General features: G+C 38.3%; 1 protein-coding gene across 1 annotated transcript in view; it reads right to left on the reverse strand.

Annotated features, from left to right (window-relative positions):
• Positions 1-7,705, reverse strand: part of FOCAD (focadhesin) — an 87,975-nt gene that overhangs the window by 52,068 nt on the left and 28,202 nt on the right. The window lies entirely within an intron of this gene.

The raw sequence follows: 7,705 nt of genomic DNA on the forward strand, positions 1-7,705 counted from the left end.
GTAAGTGCTAGGCACCTAGGATTGGTAACAGGCAGTAAGTGCTAGGCTCCTAGGATTGGTAACAGGCAGTAAGTGTTAGGCACCTAGGATTAGTAACAGACGGTAAGTGCTGGGCACCTAGGATTGGTAACAGGCGGTAAGTGCTGGGCTTTTTCAGAGCTAGAAGTTTAAGCAGCAGTGGTTCCTGGCATGAGGAATGGACAAATGTAACCTTACTGCCGGTGTGAATTCAGCCGTACTTCAGACGTGCCCCTGTGTCCATATTTAGGTAAAGTGAACTTTTGTGAAAACATTTTTTTTTTCACTTGATTCTTTTACAAAGTTAGCCCAGCAGACCCATGCTGGCTCAGCTTCCACCTCTTATCTGATCCTCACTTGTACGTCCAATGCTGCCTTGCACTGCGCATGCATTAGATTGAACACTTTTTTTGTTACATTATATGAAATCCTCTGAAGATGCATGCACTCAAGGAGCAGTGCAGAGCCTTTTGGGATATGTGACACAAATATCCCAGGAGGCTGCCAAAATGCAAGTGAAGACTGAAGGGGAGAGGTCCTCTCCACAAAAGTGTAAAAACAAAAAAAAAAAACGCACATTTTTCCATTACATAACAGAGAAAGTCACTCTGTAATATAATGTTAAAAATGTGGCGATGCTTCAATAGGGGTGATATCAGATGGGGACAAGACAGCCAGTGACCCCTCTCATCACTGCCCATATTCTATATAAAAACACTGTCTGTGACATTTATCCGCAGTGTGTAATGTCATCGGCAGCGCAGTGTGATCGCTATGTGAGTGTAAAAGCTGCTTGTCATATTCTGCAGCCTAACAACTCGCTGTGTTCAAACCTTCAGATCTAATAAAACGTTCGGTGTGTTAACTTGACATGTTTAAGGTACACGTGGAGGCATAGGAAACTGAAACTGTAGGTGCAAGTGGGGGACACCTGTGGCTAAACCTTTTTAAAATGTAATTACTATGGCATTATAAGAACATAAATCTCTACCTAGCAAAATGTGCTGCCTGCTCTGTTACACATATCTGTCTGCATCTTACCTCAAACCCCAATTTCTCCAGAATTAAGAGGTGCAGGGAAACAAAAATATAGGTGGAAGTGGGAGACACCTGTGGCTATCACCTTTCATCACCATGGGATCATTACAACATTAAAAAAAACTGTCCATCAAAATGCACTTCCTTGTTACACATGACTGTAACCTTCCAGTACCTCAACCTCAATAACATTTAGTGGGCAGAGTTCATTTTCTAATGATACCATAGTGATGAAGTTTTAGGGGATGTTAGTCACAGATGTTCCCCACAGATGTACCTATATTTTTGGTTTCTTACACCTCCCCATTCCCCAATTGAAGTTCAGAATGTTAGATAAGAGGACAGGAATGTGTAACAAGGCAGGGAGGCCCATTTTAATTCGCAGAGTGTTTTATGTTCTAATGATGCTGTAGTAATGAGATTGTAAGGGGAGAATGTGCCCGCCACTTGCACCTATATTTTCAGTTTTGTACCCCCCACCTCAGACAAATTGGTGTACAAAGAGAAGAAGCAGACAGTAGTTTCATAGGTATAGATTTGTGACAGGTAGGTATATATTTAGGGGCCCCACCCCAATGCTCCTTGCTATGTTTGTGGCTTCGGGGTCCCCAATTTGCACTTTCAATTTAGGACTCCTAGTTGTACTTTCCCCTAAAACAGCAACCCCAAACTTTTTACATTTGTGACCCCCATATCTTCAGATTAACCTGGGGGGCTGCAATTATAGTAACTAGTATATATGAGGGTCCCCTGTACACCCTGAAAGTTACAAGTCATTGTGACATACATATTAGGAGATATGGAGGTTTATACACACTGGATACATTTCACAGGCAGATTTTTTTCAAACAGAAATCCGAGCTCGTGCTATGAGATGGGGGTGGGGCTGCCTGTGTCTCGTTCACATGAAGGCTGAACTGTGTGTGCTCGCCTCTCATCCCAGCAGCAATCCTCTGAACGGATGACACAGAGCAGCCTGAGATCTGTGCATGCGTGGATGAGAGCTGCCCAGAGCTGGGCGGGGTATTCAAATCAGCCGGGCGGAGCAACCGGCTAAAAACCTCTGGGGAGAACTATGCACCTTCAATGGGGTTTTTAGGTACCAAACGACAATTTGGATATAATAGATATATATAAAAACACAATTTTTTTCGAAATAAATATTTAAAAACAAAGAATCCTATTATATACAACTACTGAATTATCAAATGAAGTATATTCAGAGAGTTTTATCAATATCACTTTGTTCTTTGTTGACGCGTTTCATTACTTGAGCCTCATCAGAAGAACATTTCCAAGGAACATTCACAATGATTCTGAATGATGCCTAGAACCTTAATAAAATGTAAAAAAACACACACTTTTTTTTTCAATCCTTACTGGTTGCAATAAAACATCAAATGTTAAGGACTAGAACTTGTCTGAATAGGCAAAATAACAACCTTGTATTTAACCTCACCCTAATACTTAAAATGTACCTTTACAGAAATTATGAACATTAAACTTGTACATATTTTTAACATTGGTGACCTCTCCAGCTACTTTCAGATATGTTTTATTTCTTTAAGATTGCAACACAAACTTTAGAGTTGGGATTCAGATTCGAAGCACCTGCTGGTTGTTTTTATATTGCAGAGCTGCCAGGCTGCCAAGATTCTAAGTCAAAGAGAAAACAGGGAAAGAGCTATCATTTTAACGTCTGCTCTGTGGACCTACTTATATACTATATACTTACAAGATAAAAAAGGACCTTTTTAAGTGCTTTAACTGCTTTCTTAGATCATGTGAATACTACTGCACACTCTGTTTACATGATTGCTTTATTCTAGCCCTGAAACTTAAGCCACTGAGCACTAACTTTAACCTTGAAACCCTAGAATCTTGATAATAACAAATATGTAACAAAATCTCCAATTATATATTAGCAACTATAGTTTTAGGATCTAATGAAGAAAACAACTGATTTTTTTCAGAAAAGACACAAAAGATGCCAACATCTAAATGTGTATTATAAACATGCACCCAGGTAGCAGGAGAGAAATTAGATTAGTATAATCTATTAATATGGCGAGGATGGCTTTTTAGCAGCTACACCAAGTGATTCACAGTTTTAAAATAAATAGAGAAAAAGCCTGCAAAATGATAGAAAAGGTTAAAAATGCTAAACAACATATCAGAGTGATCAAAAAAAGCCAGATGCAGTCAAAACACTAAACAATGAGACAAAGCCCTTTTCACCAACCTGGTAAAGCAGATGTGATGTGTCATGGCCACACTAGACAGATGTTACAAAGTAACACTAATGTATGTTAACAAATGCTCAGACTCTTTTGTTTTAGTGCAGAATGTTTTTGAACAGAACTAATGAAAGTTATTATCCAAGCTTTTCCAGCTGGGCTCAAGTGCACAGTTCAACCACACTGATAAAAGCACATGAATAATTATAGGGTTTTAACCCTGCAAAGACAACAACAAGCAGCTGACATGTAAACTTTAGAGTAACATGAGTATAAACAATATTAGATATACGGTATGTTACCACCTGAGCAGCAAAGGTAACCGTTAAGTAATTCCATTTTTGGATCACTGTAACATCCTGTGTGGCCTATGCCTACCAATGACACTATTAAATCCAAAGCATTCTTTGAGAAGAATAAAGTTAGAATAGGTAACCAACTTTAAACAAAGCTTTGACAAAATTGTTTTCGGTAGTTTGAGTCCTCTGGCAAACTTTTGCAAATGCTCATTTAGACTTTCAGTTAAAAATGTTTACTCATAAGAATTTCTCATTTACCATTCTACTATAATATAAGATTGGGTTTTTATAATATTTACAATCATGAGAAAACCAAGGTCTCTTTCAATTCTTAGGTTTTATTATCTGTACATAAAAAATCTAGTCCTTAAAATTTAAAATACAACCTCACTGCACATGATATATTACACTGCACCATTATTTATTTAACAAAGACTAAGTCAAAATGCAGAAGCAATGGGAAATACCTTTATCACTTCCATGGAAAAAAGAAGGCAAGTAGTAGCCAGGTGCTGGTAATCAAATGCACTTGAATAACTATCAGCAAGTGAGGCCGTCTCTATAAAAGCCGAAGTTACGGCAGTTTGCAGGTCTGCAGCATTCATGTGTGTGTTCATGTGTGTTCTAACACAATGTCAAGGCGGAATGACATGAGTAATGATCTGAGAGAAGCAATTGTAGCTGACAATCAGTCAAAGATCATCATTCTACAGTGAGAAATATTACTCACAAGTGGTAAACATTTGGAACAGTTGCCAATCATCCCAGGACTGGTTGTCCCAGCAAATTCACACCAAGGTCAATCCATGCGATCCATTGCAAAAAAAACAAGAGCATTATCACTACCCTCAAGTAAAACACCTATACGGAAAAAGCCTTTATTGAGCCATCATGTAGATTGTGCCTTATCAGAACCAGGAAGAAACTCTGGATTATTCCAAAGGGGCATTAGAGGTGAGTGTGGGGAATGTAGTTTATGATTCTTTTTCTGACCATTCCATATGGCCAGTGCATAGGAAAGAGACAGGCAAAGAATAGCAGGTCGTAGGCTAGCAGGGATCCACATTAATGTCTCTATTGGTATTGAAAGGCATGCAAGAGCCTCTACAGCCGTCCGTTGGTCTGGAATCTCGCATTATGTTCTGACCTAGAGAAGCTATTTCTGCAGCCTTATGCTTGGTAGGACCACATATAATACCTTTAATGTCAGGGTTTGTTCCTAAAGCAATCACAAGGGGTTTTATTGCTAATGCAAACAGTCATGGGGATAATGCACAGCCTTGCCTCATTTTCCTGGGTGTACCTAGTTTTTGACAAAGAGCTTCTCCATTTTGGCCTAATATAATTAAATAAAAAATGTTGTGTGCCGTTTTACACTAGAGGTTAGATTTAAATAAATTTAGAATCTGCTTGTTTTGGAGGGAGATATACACTTGTATGTTCAATGCCACTGTGTATATAGATGTGGAGAAAATATATGGTAAGAAATGTATAGAAGTGTATGATGAAAGTGCACAAAGAAGTAAAAAATATTTAATGCACTGTACTGCTTGAAAGCCATCCTATAGTCATTAACCAGCTTGAGGGACGTACTGATCACAGGTTTGGATATTCCAATGTATTAAAAAAACACATTTGACCATATAGCTAAAGCAATTGTCCATTTAAACTAAAAAATAATATAATATGGTGAGGCAAACCAATTTATATTGTAGAAATAATGGCTCTTTAGTCTAATTTGTGCAAACCAGTGGACAACTTCTAAAATACCCTGGTTAAAACATTTTTATTACTGGAAAATCTATGCACATTCTTAGCAATATAACATAACATTTAACACACATTTCTCATTATTTTTGGTGAAAAACTTAGCAGTTTTGAAGACAACTTTTTAAGTAAACATTTTAAAATCTTAAGGGGTAATGTTATACAATGATGAACTGTCTTTGGATACTCTTCTATCTTCTTCACATATGGGTGCAAGTTACACAACTAACAGCTATAGCAAAAGTAACCAGCTGAACCTGAAAAGCCTGGCAATACCATAGCATACCGTGGTTTGGCTCTGTTTATTATGATCTGAGTGCTTTCCCACTATGCTACAAACATGCCAGTCTCTGCAAAACAGTTGCTTTGTCTAGGATGGTGCATGTTACTTGTACAGCTGGCAACGAAGCAGAGCAGCCAAGAGATGTTTGCCAATGACAGCCATCAGGCCAATATGATGTAGGGCAAGATTTCCCGCCATCCAAGTTGGACTGCTCTGTGTAGACCAGCTGCTCTGTTGGGAAATCTGGAAACAATGCTATGCATACGCTAACATCCCCATGGCCTCAGCAAACATTAACTCTTATTAACTCTCAGTCACAATGAATAAAACAAAGCAGTCAATTTAACCAAAGTTTGTAAGGTGATCAGCTTCATAGTTCCATGTACCTAGCAAAACTGTAAATCAATTATTCTTTAGAACTGTAACACAGAAGCAAAGGTAATGAGGGGTACCTAGTGCACTAGTGTCCTTTTCCTAAAAACAACTCAATAAAAGCCTCAACATTGTCTAATTATTCCTCTAAAATATTTTATCAAAATGACCTGGTGTGGCTCAGAGCCCAAAATACTGCAGTATGGGGCAGGGACATGATACCCTACCATGCAAGTGTAGCTCCAGAAAAACTTTATAAGAAAAACAGTAGGTTAACAAGATATTTGAGAAGAGTTGTATCTACTAAAAAAGACCAGTACCATGGGTGGTGACTAGCAAACATAACACAATAGACATGGACAACGGTCAAACAGGATCAGAGGCAGACTATGTCAGGAGGCAGATGCAACAAGTCTGACAGCCCTGTAGTTTGTTGGGGCATACCCATCTATCCCAGCCACTGTTGCCTGCCTTGTAGCTTACTGTGTACCAGAACCAAATGCTGGAAAGCTCATTCTAGCATCCGATGTTGTCAATAAACAATCAGACCAATGTGGCCACATCACAGAAAAGTGGGGTAATCTATCCCCATTTCTTGTTTCTTATCATGTGAGCCTTACATCATATGGTCAAGTATTCTGCTCCCAAGCAGAGATCTTAAGGAGGATTTTCTTTTTATGTTACTGTCAATGATGTATATACAGGTATTCCCCGGGTTACATACGAGACTGTAGGTCTGTTCTTAAGTTGAATTTGTATGTAAGTCGGAACAGGTACTTTTTTTATTAAATGCATATAGGACAGATGTTTGTCTCAACATATTGTTCCAACATATTGTTAGGAAGCATGGTGTCAGTTACTATATAAAATCACAGTTAGTTAATCAAACAAAGCAAAAAAAAACTTTATGGAGCCTAGACATTCATTAACTTCTGGAGCAAGCTGTGCTTTGATATGCAAAAAGAAATGACTGCAGAGTTTGTCTTGGTCATTAAAGTTACAGGAGGGTGCAGAAAGAGCTGACTCCTCTAAAATTACCCACAACCCCAGCTGTGTTTGACAAAAGATTTCTTCTACAAGTCATGCAAACCGCTCCCCTCCCCCCCTTCAAGCCCACAGCGAGCAGGAAAGCCCCATTGGTATCTAGGAGACATCTGTATGTCGGATGTCCTAAACCCGGGGACCACCTGTACTACTTTTTGATGTTCATAGTACCACTGTTGCCACAAACATCTGAAAAAATGTGTAAATATATGAATATATCTACATTGATACAGTTTATACTTTTATGCTTTATATGGCAGTCACTTAGGAGTGTTACTTCTTGACGTGTGCAAGGATCACCTACTTTTACTTTCTATCTATGGAGATAAATAAAATTGCTTAACCTTTACCTGTAGAGGCAGAAAACTTTCATTGTGTAATTGATAGTAAAGTTGTACGTTCTGGACTATCATCTGGAACTGCATATATAATCAGCCAATGTTACTGTCCCCTTGTAAACACTTACAAATTTAACTCAGAACATAAGGTTATTAACCTCCTGGGCGTTACACTGATGTCTAGATTTCTGTACCAAAAGCGTTACACTGTTTTTCATGAAATTTTTTTTTTTTTACATTTTAGACCTGTAAGTTACAGAAATATGTCTGAACAAGGGTCTAGTAGATATCATGTATATAAAAAAAAAG

Source organism: Pyxicephalus adspersus, chromosome 3 (assembly GCF_032062135.1).
Source record: "Pyxicephalus adspersus chromosome 3, UCB_Pads_2.0, whole genome shotgun sequence".
NCBI classification, from domain to species: domain Eukaryota; kingdom Metazoa; phylum Chordata; class Amphibia; order Anura; family Pyxicephalidae; genus Pyxicephalus; species Pyxicephalus adspersus.